Source organism: Chiloscyllium punctatum, chromosome 1 (genome assembly GCF_047496795.1).
Source record: "Chiloscyllium punctatum isolate Juve2018m chromosome 1, sChiPun1.3, whole genome shotgun sequence".
NCBI classification, from domain to species: domain Eukaryota; kingdom Metazoa; phylum Chordata; class Chondrichthyes; order Orectolobiformes; family Hemiscylliidae; genus Chiloscyllium; species Chiloscyllium punctatum.
The window spans coordinates 143,186,416-143,200,232 of NC_092739.1; the positions used below are offsets into that span (position 1 = coordinate 143,186,416).

Sequence of the window (13,817 nt, forward strand, 5' to 3'; positions counted from 1 at the left end):
AAACCACAACTTGTAAATTTTAGATCAGTGACAAAAGTAGCAAAGGGGCTTTTTAAATGCAGTGAGTTGTTATGAGGTGGATTGCGTGGCTGAAAGACTGGTGGAAGCAGATTGAACAGAACGGCATGGACAAATTGGACCAAAGTGTCTGTTTCCAGGCTGTACATCTCGATGGCTCTATGACCAAATGACTTCTTGGAAATATATAACTCATAGAACTATTTATTTCCGAATGATTCTTTTATAAGATATGGATGTCCCTGGCAAGCCCAGCAATTGTCCACCCCTAATTACCCTTGAACTGAATTGCTTGCTCAATCAATTAAGAGGGTAGTTAAACCACATGACTCTGGAATCACATGTGAGTAAGGATAGCTAATTGCCTTTTATAAAGGACTTAGAGTCTTATAGATATACAGCACGAAAACAGACAGTTCAGTCCAACTCATCCAGGCCGACCAGATATCTTAAATAAATCTAGTCCCATTTGCCAGCATTTGATCCATATCCCTCTAAACCCTTCCTATTCATATACATACAGATGCCTTTTAAATGTTGCAATTATACCAGAACCAGAGCTTTTCTAACAATCAATGAAAAATCATGCTCACTATTACTAAAACTAGCTGTCAATTCCAGATTATTTTATTAATTGGATATAAATTCCTGCCTGCTATGGTAGTATTTGACCCCATGTCACCAAAACATTAGCCCAATCCTCTGGATTACTAGGCCAGCAACAAGTCAGATAAAGCAGAAGCGTGAATCTAAATGGATACCACATCCAGAGAATAATGAGCCAAGTGGCCTGGATAATTCTATGATGAATGAAACTGGTTCCTTTTAGGTGACATTATTTTTGACCAACACCATTGCAGTGTAGCTTTAAGTGAAGTTTTTACTTATGACTGTAATGAAGCCAACAGTTCCTGTCTTGCTGTGGAAATGCAGCACATTGCAGGATGTGAAGGTGCTTAAATATGCCTGTAGGCAGCAGCCTCCTGAGCCTAATCCCAGAACACACTTTTAAATTCAAACTAAATTCCATCTGTATTGTTCTCTGTGTCAGCTCAGAATGACAGAACAAATTAGGTTGAATTGAACCACACTGCTAACACTCAGTGGAAATTACAGATCTACTGTTAGCTGAATGTTATTGTGGGTAGAATTACTTGAGGTTTTACAAAGAGTGCTGTGAAGTGCTCAGACATTTTGAGTCATGCATCGATTTGTAAATGCTAGGTTTGAGTCAGGCAAGTAAAAGAACTAGTGAAAGGTGCTTCTCCAGTGCATACAATTTACCAGGATTGTCAGAACCCTTCAACCTATAGCCCGTAAGAGATACTGTTACAGATGATTGTAGAATTAACGGCAAATTAAACATCACGAACAGAAAGTGCCATGAGACTTGGCAGCAACTGGTGGAAACAGCTCTTCCTGGTGGGGTACAGAGAGGAGTTGAGTGTGAGGCACTGTTTGTTAGCAGTATTTAGTAAAAGATTGGGAGAAAGTGCTTACTGAGATATGAGAATCGCCTACTGCCTTATCAATGTGAGTGAGCAAGTGAAAAGATTCGTTTTCAAGAAGAAAGGACTGGACCAATTCATAGGGATGGACTATAGCTTGGCATTTAGGTTTTAACATGAGCCAATATTAAAGGAAAAAAGCAAAGTGACATTGGAGAACATCAGAATGGAAAGCTGTAAATGATTGATGAATGGGACCCCAGTATCCGTACAGCCAGAATTCAGGGTGCAGTGTTATGAAAAATTATTCCAAGAAGGGACAACCTACGGTGATGGGGCAGGGTAATCTGATGCTGTGGTCAGTTTTGTTGCTGGGGACGGTAATGTTATTTCTTTCAGAGCTGAGTATGCTAATAGTTCAACAAGCCCCAGCCAAGAACTGCAGTGTTAGACTACGGCGTGTGCATAAATTGTGGTAGATGTAAATCATCAAGTTGGTCTGTTAGATTAACCTGTTTGAAATTTTCAAGTAAATTAAAGCTATGTTACCTATCAATCCAGCATAAGGGTGATAATCCTGTGTTAAGAAAACAACACAAAAATATGACACAACCGTGTTGGACAAATTGACTTTTAGCCAGTTGAAATTTTGAGCATAAATGGTTATCGGTGTAATTATCCTACATTTTAAATTCGGTGGTTTTGACTGTGATTTTGATTGTTTCTGTCCGGATCGCAAACTCTAGGCCTCCCTCCTGTTTTTTTTATTTCAAAACTATACTTTATTTATAAAAAATATTCATACATAGTCACTAAAGCAATTCTGTTTTGTACAGTAGCACATGAGAAAGCAAACAAACATTGGAGTTTGACTCGTATGGAACAAACAAACCAAAGATATTTCTTACTTGTGCAGAATGGTTTTTACATGGATCGGAGGCACCGGGAGGGTCCGATAACTGAATGGATCCGCATTTAACTTTGGCAGAAAGACCTCAGACAGTGGTCTTCCTACTGCCATGGCAGCACCTACCCAAGGCTTTAGTGCATCCCTCAGCATGTAGTCCTGGACTTTGGAATGTGCCAGTCTGCAACACACGGTCAAGGTCAACTCCTTGCTCCAAAAGACCAACAGGTTTCGGGCAGGCCAAGGAGTGTCTTTCACCGAATTGATGAACCTTCACCTGACGTGACAGATGCATTGTACCTTGTGATCGACCAATGTAGAAGAGACAGAACCATCCAATCGACAAACAAGTGACACCACTAATAGTTTTAGGGATGGCCAAGGTACCTAAACCGATTTGCAATTACAATTAATAAACTAAATAAAAAGTGTCTGATCAAGCAGAAATTGAAACCAAACTTAAAAATCTAAGATTACAACAGTTGTGAAAGACGTCAATTGAACCAATAGAAATGCACATTAATTAAACAGCTACCTAGGAGGTGGTACTGAGTGTCAATTAGCCAAAGTGAAAATGGAGAAGTATTCAGTTGTGGTCAATTAATATTTGTCAAAGGTATCCCACACACATTCCGCTTCCCTTTTTGTTCAAGATTCATGGTTTTTCTTTTCATTTCTACACATTATTATTCATCTTTAATTTACCACATTTTGAACAAATTACCAAACTGATCCCAAAGGTGCAACAGGGGTTATATAAACAGTTTGCACAAACAGGTTCTTTTAACAGAAATGAATAAAATGGCTACACATTTAAATTGAGAACATGATCACTTTCAATCCATTTAGGCTAAACGTTCATTTGGCAAGTGTCTGTATTTAACAAGAGCCTGGAGAGGTTGCTCTGATTTGTACAGTGTTGGTGGCATTGTGTAGAATTATCCAGCACCAGAGATGTCAATACTATACTGAGCACGTGGACAGGTCCACACGTTACTCAGTCCACACTGTTTTGGGAGGCCTGCAATGTTTTGTTCATGGAGTATTTACCAAGGCAATCTTTAAGCTGGTGGGTTTTTTTAAGAACACCAAACAAGCTGGTCTTTATTAAAGGGTTAGTTAGAGAAATGAGTCAACTGATAGACAAAACGGAGCTGTTCCATTTCTCAACCATCTGTCTGCCTTCTGCTACTTATTGCTTTCTGGCATGAATGCAGATTGCAAACAGCTCCAAATTGAGAACAAAAAAAACTCTTTCTTTTCAACATGGAAAGTTTGTCTGTGCTTTTTCTTTTATAGGATATGGGCACTGCCAACAACACTTGGTGCCCATCCTAATTGCCTTTGAACTGAATGCTTGCTTGCACTATTTCAGAGGACAGTTCAGAGTCAACCACGTTGCTGTGGGTCTGGCACATGTAGGCTTGACTGAGTCAGGAACATTATGACAGTTGATGATAGTTATCATTACAGACATTAACTTTTAATTCCAAATTTTATTCATTGAATTTAATGTCCATGGCTGTCACTAAGGGGATCTGAACCCAACTATAAAGAGCATCAGTCTGGACCTCTGGATTAATACTCCAGTGATGTTGCCACCATAATACTGCCTTTCCATATGCTGTCTGCGTAATGACAACCAAATCACTGCTACAAACATGCAAAGTGGATTCTTCATTAAAATCTGTTTTGATATCTCTGGAGGTAGTTCAAACAAAACTTAAACACTAAAATAATTTTTATCTCATACTTTTTAAGTGTAAATTCTCTAATTTCCATGCACCTTGATTTCTGAAACCAACATTTAATGGGTGCTCATTAATGTTGCAGGTAGGTTTCAACTGATGGAGTCAAGACCCCCCCCCTCCTGAACCATTTGTGCCTGGCTCACACTCTCATCTTTGAGCCACAAAGTTGCAGGTTCAAATTTCAGTCTCCAGGACTAGAACATCAAAACTAGGAACAATGCAGCAGTGCAATTCAGATGGAGTGAAGCTCTGTGAGAGGTGAAGTCTTTCAAATGAGATATTCATCTGAGATCCTATCAAATCTCATATAAGATTCTACGGCAGTATTTTGAAGAAGAATGAATAAGTTAGGGTCATAGAGTCACAGAGATGTACAGCACGGAAACAGACCCTTCGGTCCAACCTTTCCATGCCAACCAGGTATCCTAAATTAATCTAGTCCCATTTGCCAGCACTTGGCCCACATCCTTCTAAATTCTTCATATGCATATAACCATCCAGATGCCTTTTATATGTTGTAATTGTACCAGCTACCACCACTTCCTCTGGCAGCTCAAACCATACATGCACCACCTTCTGTCGCTTAGGTCCCTTTTAAAGCTTACCCCTCTTACCCTAAACTTATGCCCTCTAGTTCTGGATTCCCCCGCCCTGGGGAAAAGACCTTGTCTAATTACTCTATCCATGCCCCTCATGATTTTATTAAACTCTATAAGGTTACCCCTCAGCCTCTGATGATCCAACCTATGTAGCCTCTCCCTCGAGCTCAAATCCTCCAATCCTGGCAACATCTTTGTAAATCTTTTCTGAACCCTTTCAATTTTCACAACATCCTTCCTATAGGAAGGAGACCAGAACTGCACACGACATTCCAAAAGTGGCCTAACCAATGCCCTGTACAGCTGCAATATGACCTCCCAACTCCTGTAGTCAATGTCCTTGCTAATATTGATTCCTCAATCAACCTCACAAAGACAGATTATTTGACTATTATCACATTACTGTTTTTGGTTCAATCAATCAAACCATAAATAAAGAGTTCTTACAGAGAGTAGCACAGACTTAAACAGCATACTTTGTGAGATGGAACAGTGCAAGATTTCAAACATAACAAGAAAATAATTTGTTCCTGCATTTCCTGCATTACAACAGTGACAACATTTTGAAAGTCCCATTTTGGCTGCAAAGCTCTGAGGGATGTCTCATGATTGAGAGAAGTGCCACATGAATTCATGCACTTAACTTGCTTTCTTTTCACATGCACTGTTATTGCTATTTCCTCACTTCTTCCACATATCGCCGATCAGGTGATCAGTCATGTCCAGCAGCAGTCGAAAGAGTTGTCACAGGAGGCATAATTTCTCTGTTGCATGCCAGCTTTCATAGAAAATGTTTGCGGGATATTTATTCATGTAACGTTTTCCTCAGATCAGTTCAAAGTGCCTCGCCCCATTCTGGGCCCTTGAGGGGTTTCTGGAAATGTAGTTTCTCACTTCATGGAGATCATTATTTTCCCTTATGGATGATTGGAGACAACAGGATAGGGTTGTTGAGTTTGAACCCAAGGGCACAACCTCAGACTGAAAGGATGACCCTTAAGAACTGAAAATAGGAAAAATACCTTCAGCCAAAGAATGGTGAATCTATGAAACTCATTGCTGCAGAAGGTTGTTGAGGCAAGACCTTGATCAGTTCTTGATTAGTAAGGGATCAAGGATTACTGTGTGAACGCAGCACAGAATGGAGCAGAAAAACATATCTACTATGATCAAATGGGGGACCACACTTATAGAGTCTTAATCATAGAATCATTGAGAAACAAACCATTCGGTCTAACCCGTCCACGCCGACCAGATATCCCAACCCAATCTAGACCTACCGGCCAGCACTCAGCCCATATCCCTTCAAACCCTTCCTGTTTATACACCAATCCAGATGCCTTTTAGATGTTGCAATTGTAATTGATAGGCCAAATGGCCTAATTTTGCTCCTGTATTAAACAGCCTTATAAGACCAGCAATTACAGACCAGTCAGTTTAATGTCATGTGTGGGGAAGCTTCAAGAGACAGTTATTCAGGATAAGACTTATAGTCACATGGGAATGTAGATAACTTAGAAACAGCCAGCATGAACTTCTTGAGGGAAAAATCTTGCTCATCTAACTTGTTCAGTTTTTCAAAGAGATATCAGAAGGTGTTGGTAAGGTTAAAGCTGTTGAGGTGGTATTCAGGAACTTCCAAACAGCATTCAAAACTGTGCCACAGAATAAACTTGTGAGGATAGGTCATGAAATAAACGGGACAGTAGTAATGTTGGTAGAGAATTGGTTGTGTGTTAGAAATAAATGGTAATGATCAGTGGTTATTTATTGGGCTGAGAGTAGGTTTGTTCTCGAGTTTGATTTTGGGACCCTTGCTTTTCAAGTTATACTTTAATGAATTAGATCTAATGTTCAAGGGACAATTTCCAAATTTTTTACCAAGTGTGAAAGCATTGTAAAACAGCAACGAATACAGTATAAGCCTACAAAAATATAATAGCATGCTGGAGGAGCTAGCAGGTAGTTGGCAAGTGAAGTTCAACATGGGCAAGTGTGACCCAATAATCATAGAGATATAGTTCAACTGAGATGCTATCATTAAGGTTTGCAGGCAAGAAAGTCTTGGGTGCATTTGTGTGTAAGCCACTAATGGTCGCAAGCCAAGTATCCTACACTTTGTTGATAAGCCATAGAGTACAGGAACAAGGACAATATATGTTGAAGTTCTGTAAGACAATAGTTAGACCTCAACTAGAGTATTGTGTACAGTTATGGGCCACACACTTTAGGAAGGATGTGAATACATTGGTGAGAGTTGAGAAGAGAGTTTCTTAGAATGGTTGCAGGGGTGAGAAATTTCAGTTTTCAAAAAGATTGTAAAAGTAGGACTGATTTCCTCGAGGAAAAGAAAACTGAAGGGAAATCTGACCTAAGTTTTCAGAATCATGAGAGGTCCACATTAAATAGGGAGAAGTTGTTCCCACTCATAAAAGGTTCAAGGACATGAACGTCCAGATGTAAGGTAATTTGCAAAAGAAGCAAATGTGATGTGACAGAAACTTTCACTCAACAAGTAGTCAAGGTCTAGAATATGCGACCTGGATGCGTGATGTGGGTAGTTTCAACTGAGACTTTCAGAGAGCCTTAGATTATTAAAATAGAAACAATGTGTAGAGTTATTTGCAAAAAGCAAGAGAATGGCACTGAGATATAATGTACATCTGGAAAGCCAATGCAGACTGAATGGACTGAATGTATTCCTTCAGTGTGGTAACAATTCAGTGATTCGGTGACAAAGACCTAAACAACACAGCATTCACCTGCATTGTAATTTTATACATCATTCAGTCTCTCAAGCCTGTTCTATTATTTAATTAAATCATGCTTAGTCTGTTTACCCATATTTATTCCAGAGATGTCAATACCCTTATTGAAAATTAAACTTTTGATCTCACTATTCAAAATTATTATTAACCTCCAGTAATTACACGATGGAGAGTCGCAGAATTCAAATAGCTGCAGCATGAGGAATAAACTCTGAATTCCTTTAAATCTAGTTCTAATGCTAAGACAATCGTGCTGTTTTAGGCGGAGCAGTGAGAACAGGACATAGATTGTTTTTGGGTTGGGATAATGCCTACAACACAAGCTACCTGTGGAAATAAAATGCATGAGATGGGGACAATATTCAGTAGTTAGTGGATAGGATCTTCCAGAAAGGCAGTCATGGCAGCCCAGCTAATTTCAATACCGTGGATAAATCAGGCCATTTCACCAACTATGATCACTGACCTCATGTCATCTGGTGATCTCCCCACCCACCACTGCCTCCAAGCTGATAGTACCACCCCACCTCCTCCGCTGTCGCTCCATCACCACCTGATGCCTGGAGGAAGAACGGCTCATCTTCCGTCTCGGAACCCCTCAACCCCAGGGCATCAATGTGGACTTCATCAGTTTCCTCATTTCCCCTCCCCCCCCCCACCTTATCCCAGTTCCAACGGTCCAGCTCAGCGCCATCCTCATGATCTGTCCCGCCTGTCCATCTTCCTTCTCACCTATCCGCTCCACCCTCCTCTCCGACCTATCACCTTTACCCCTTCCTTCAACCACCTTTTGCACTTCCAGCTACTTCCTCCCCAGCCATTTATCTCTCCACACCCGAGGCTTCCAGCCTCATTCCTTTTTTGCCCAAAACATCGATTTTCTTGCTGCTCGGATGCTGTGCATTTCCAGCACTACTCTAATCTTGATATGAATGAAAATAAAATAGTGTAGGTTAGATGGGCTTCAGATTGGTTTTACAGGTCGGTGCAACATTGAGGGCCAAAGGGCCTGTACTGCGCTGTAATGTTCTATCTATGTGTTCATCCACTGACTCCCACAGTTACCTGTTTCCTGTAAAAACTCCATTCCATTCTCTTAGTTCTTCCATCTCCGTTGCATATGTTCCGATGGGGCCATCTTCGACAAAAAACCCTTCAAAATGGCCACCTTCTTCCTCAACTAAGAATTCCTCAGCACTGTTGTTGACAAGGCCCTCAACCGTGTCCGACCTATCTCCTGCACTTCTCTCTTACTCCATCTCTTCCCTCCGGCAACAGCAATAGAGTTCCCCATGTCCTTCCCTACCATCCTACCAGCATCCACATCCAGAAAATCATCTGCAGTCATTTCTGCCACCTTCAGCAAAACATTACCACCAGACACATACTCCCCTCTCCTCCCTTGTCAGCCTTCCGCAGGAACCATTCTCTCCAGGATACCCTGTTCCAATCTTTCTTCACTCCCAACACTAGCCCCATATCCCCACAGCACCTTCCCATAAAGCCGCCTGCCCGTTTACTTCCTCCCAGCTCAATATCCAAAGGCCCAAACACACCTTCCAGGTGAAGCAGTGCTCTACCTGCACTTCTCACAATCAAGTCGACTGCATTCGCTGTTCACAATGTGGTCTCCTCTACATTTGTGGAAATGAAGCATAGCCTGGGTGATCACTTTGCAAAACATCAGCTCTGCCTGAGCTTCCAGTTGCCTGCCACTTTAACACACCACCCTGTTACCTGGCCAACATCTCTGTCTCAGGTTTGCTGCAGTGCTCCAGTGAAGCTCAGCCCAAGCTGGAAGCACAGCACCTCATTTTCCACCTGGGGACCCTGCAGTCCTCAGGACTCAATATCAAGTTCAATAATTTTAGGGCCTGAACTCCCCCATGTCCAGCCCCCAACCCCACACACCAGGCCTTGTTATCACATAGTCTGCCATTACACACTACCTATTGTTAGCCACTAACAGACTTTATTAACAGCGATTCACCCTCCCAGCCAGATCATTATCGACGCCTTCGTCTGTCTAACTGTTCTTTTTTCTGTTCGGGATCTATCCCCATCTATCCTTTACTCCTTACTCCTCCCCCATCCTATCGTCTGCATATAAACCAATATTTGCTTAGTTACCATCAGTTCTGAGGAAGCTCTGATTTCTCTTCACAAATACTGCCAGACCTGTTGAACTTTTTCACCAACTTCCGTTTTTGTTGCAGCTAATTTCAATGATCTTTTCTCATTAAAGTAACCTTGAGAGACTAGCGTTCCTTGCTGCAGATTGAACATAGGGTGTTTGAGGGATACCCACTTTACAAAGGCAAGTTAGGCTTGGAATCTGCAATTAGTCATTTCTATGACCCAAATAAAGGAATTTTAAGCATTTTAAGGTGAATCTTGGTAAGTTACACACATCTATGTTTTCACAAGGAAAGTTAAAACCCAATCCAAGATACACTTTTGGCCAAATTCCCAGCTGAGACTCCCGGGAGTATGATATCATTTTGTGCAATTAGAAATATGGAATTTCATGATACTCAGTAACTAATGGACTCAACAGATGTATGCTGCATGACTATTATTGTCAAACTGTCTTCTGATCCATACAAAACTAGTTCTAAACGTTAACCAAAAAAACCCCAAAGAACTTGCCACACATCAGCCTAAAGCCTTTTATAATAAACTCTAACATTTACCCCACAACCAAGATCAGACTACCAAGTCTATAATTCTCTGTTCCTCTCTACCGCCTTTTTTTTAAACAGTGAGGTTGCATTATTTACCCTGCAATTGCAAGGAACTGTCCCAGAGTCTACAGAATCTTGAAAGATGATCACCAATGCATCCATTATTTCTACAGCAACTTCATAGTTCTCTGAGATGTATATTATCAAGTCCTGGGGACTTATCAGCCTTTAATTCTGTGAATTTCCTAAAAGCCATTTCACCACTCATACTGTTTACTTTAGTTCCACTCTTTCACTAGGATGCATGTACCCCAATATCTTTGGGACATTATTTGTGTCATAGAGTCAGACAGTCATAGAGATGTACAGCATGGAAACAGACCCTTTGGCCCAACTCACCCATGCCAACCAGATATCCCAACCCAATCTAGTCCCACCTGCCAGCACCTGGCCCATATCCCTCCAAACCCTTCCTACTCATATACCCATCCAGATGCCTTTTAAATGTTGCAATTGTACCAGCCTCCACCACTTCCTCTGGCAGCTCATTCCATACAAATAGCACCCTTTGTCTTCCTTTGTGAAGGCAGAAATGTGTATTTAATTGCTCTGTCATGTCTTTAAAGAGGGAGGGTTGTCAGCAACATGGCCAGGATATTTCAGATCCTTTCCTGAATGCCTTGGAACAAAGATCTCCCCCATTGGGAACACACCCGGATTTGCCTGCCATGCCTCTTCCATAGCAAGCCTCCCATTGCTGCAGGAATACCAGTGGCAATGGGACACGCCTGCTATTATGGCAATGATTGGTCTTCTAGTCAGTAACACAATGGAAAGAGGTGGGAAAGCTATGTACTCACAATCCACCAAATTCCTACCAGGTCAAACATCCTCAACCAGTGATCCTGCCATAAGATTCCCAGTCAATGCTGCAAGTCAAGAATACCTTTGAAAGTGTTTTTGGTTGATCTGAATTATATCAACAATATACGAACAGCAGAATTCCACCCTCCACTGTATTTTACTGCCATATTGTATTCAATTGTTTTCTCATAAAATATAGGGATGGCAGTCAGGAATTACTGATTTTTTTTTCTAAGTGCCTTGGCAGATGCCATAATGCATTAGATATCCTTTACCACCATCGTTTTATAGGATCCCAGGACAGGACTATCCTCAGCAACACCCCTGGCAAAGCCACTCCTGGCGAAAACCTCCAAATGACCACATCTCTCAACAGCTTGATTTGAAGAAAAATGTCTACATCCTTGGGTGATTCATTAAAAATAACAGATAAGAATTGTCAAAGGAAACTGTTTTGGAGAGAGACTGGGCTTAGAGTGTTCTGAAAGCTCGCTATTAATTTTATACGATGTAATGAATGAAAACATTCCTATTTTTGTCTAAGCTTGCTGTGTAGAAGCAGCTGAAATGCTAATCTTACAAACTGCACAACACCCCTAATTATAAACTTGAATGAAGAATAGGATCTAGTGTTTTCTAGTGTTGTCACTCACCTCCTGACTGTTCCAAAAAGTGTGTTCAGTTAAAATTGACTTGTATCTGAACTAAAAGCAATTCTGAATGGTTAACTTTGCAGTGCTTGAAGAATCAAGAGTGTGGCGCTGGAAAAGCACAGCAGCTCAGGCATCTGAGGAGCAGGAAAATTGACATTTTGGGCAAAAGCCCTTCATCAGTAATGAGGCTGGGAGCCTCGGGGGCTGAGAGATAAATGGGAGAGGGGTGGGGCTGGGGGAAGATAGTTGGGAGTGTGATAGGTGGATGGACTTGGGAGTGAAGGTGATAGGTCAGAGAGGAGGATGGAGCGGATAAGTGAGAAGGAAGATGGACTGGGAGGGAATGCATGCAGAGTTGAATTAAATTCTAAAATGGATGTTTAGCCAATGAAAAATAAAACTACTGTGGGAACCACAGATCCTTCCTTTATTCCAGCTATTGTATGTAAAGTCAGGATTGCAGTCTTCATCACGGGCTGAGCCCAACTCTGAAAAAGGTTGATTTCGTATTTACTGAGTCACTCTCCTTGTTATAATACGATAAAAGAGACAGGACCTAAAATCTTGCTTTATGTGACTGTGTTTTCTTGCTGCAGAATTCAGGATTGCAGGCTGCTGCCCAGATTCACAGCCCGAATGCTCTCAATGCAGTGCAGAAAAATACATGAAAGCCATCGTGTCCAGCTTCCACCAGAAACCTCAGCAAAAACCCCCATCTGACTTTCCCTTCCAGCTGTTCCTTCAGGCAAGTCAGAAACATACAGCATTTGAGCTGCAGTGTAAAACCTCATCTTACCCATGACTGCAACCACTGAATTCCAAAAGCCACTTTGTTAGACGTGTCACTGCTCACTCGTCACTCACATAACTCTTCTGCTAACTTCTGTTTAGTGCTTATATCATCTGCCTTTCTAATGGAATACCTCAGGATATTTGCAAATAATGTCAGATCTCTGGTTTCTTCGTTTGGAGGTAAAGAAACCCGTGAGATGCAAGAACTGAACGACTGTTGCCAAAAATGACACAAAGAGAAGCCCAGGGTCGATGATGACTGTAGGACTGAATGAATCAGAACAGATGTGGCGAGATGTTGAATCGCTCAGAGAGATTATTTTGAAATGAACTGGATGAATTTTAGCAGGCAACACATAACCCAACACATAACAAATGTTTATATTAGTACTGATTTCAAATTTACAGATGATGTGATGCTTTGTTAAAAGTTTGTTCTTAGAGATCAACGGATTAAAAATCATATCAACTTAAACAAAAGATGAGCTTTTCTTAACCTGGGTGATCTTTAAGTTTTGACTAGATAAGGTAAAATTGATCTTAACAAATAGTTCAAGTTCACAACTCAGCACTGAAATTATTTTTGCAAATTGTCTGACAGCATTCGAAAACACTAATGATAATTTGGCTTGATACAAAGGAGTGAAGAAAAGGTGATGTTGGATCTACCCCACTATAGGTCGTTCAACTTCTGAAATTAAAATCAGGAAATATGTAAAAATAACATTAAAACTAAAATGATCCCAATTGAATGAAGACTTCCTGAAGAAAGGTTTTGCACTCAAAACGTTAATTGTCCACAGCTATATACTTCTCAGTAAATCAGTTTAACTTATTATATTTCAATGTCATGGAGAGGAAGCATATTTCAACTACATTAAATAAAAGTCAGGGTGCAAATTAGAGAGTCTTACATCAGGATCAGAACATAAATTAGATTCTGTTATTTTATTCAGTACATTTAGCTAACCCAGAACAGTATCAAGATGGCTAGCTGGATGGATGAATTGAATGGTTGACTATTGGGTTAACCATGACGACTCTGCCTTTATAGTTCCAACTCCCTTCTCTTTCTCTGTAAACAAAATAAAAGACAAACCCATTTGAGACTGAGATGAGGAAGCACTTCTTCACTCAGAAGGGTGAATATTTGTAACTCTGTACCCCAGAAGGATGTGGAAGTTCCATCATTGACTAACGTCAAAATGGAGATGGATAAATCTTTAGAGACTAATGAGTTATGGAATGTGGGGATAACATGGGAAATTGTCATTGAGGGAGACGGTCAGCAATGGTCTAGTATGCCAGAGCAAGCTCGAGAGACTGAATCTTT

At 40.8% G+C, this 13,817-nt stretch overlaps 1 long non-coding RNA gene across 1 annotated transcript in view; it reads left to right on the plus strand.

Annotated features, from left to right (window-relative positions):
* Positions 1–12,928, plus strand: part of LOC140480755 (uncharacterized) — a 57,708-nt gene extending 44,780 nt beyond the window's left edge. The window contains exon 3 of the long non-coding RNA XR_011961393.1: positions 12,289–12,928. This is a non-coding gene — a long non-coding RNA (uncharacterized lncRNA). The remainder of the gene's footprint in view (positions 1–12,288) is intronic.
* The last annotated feature ends 889 nt before the right edge of the window (positions 12,929–13,817 follow it).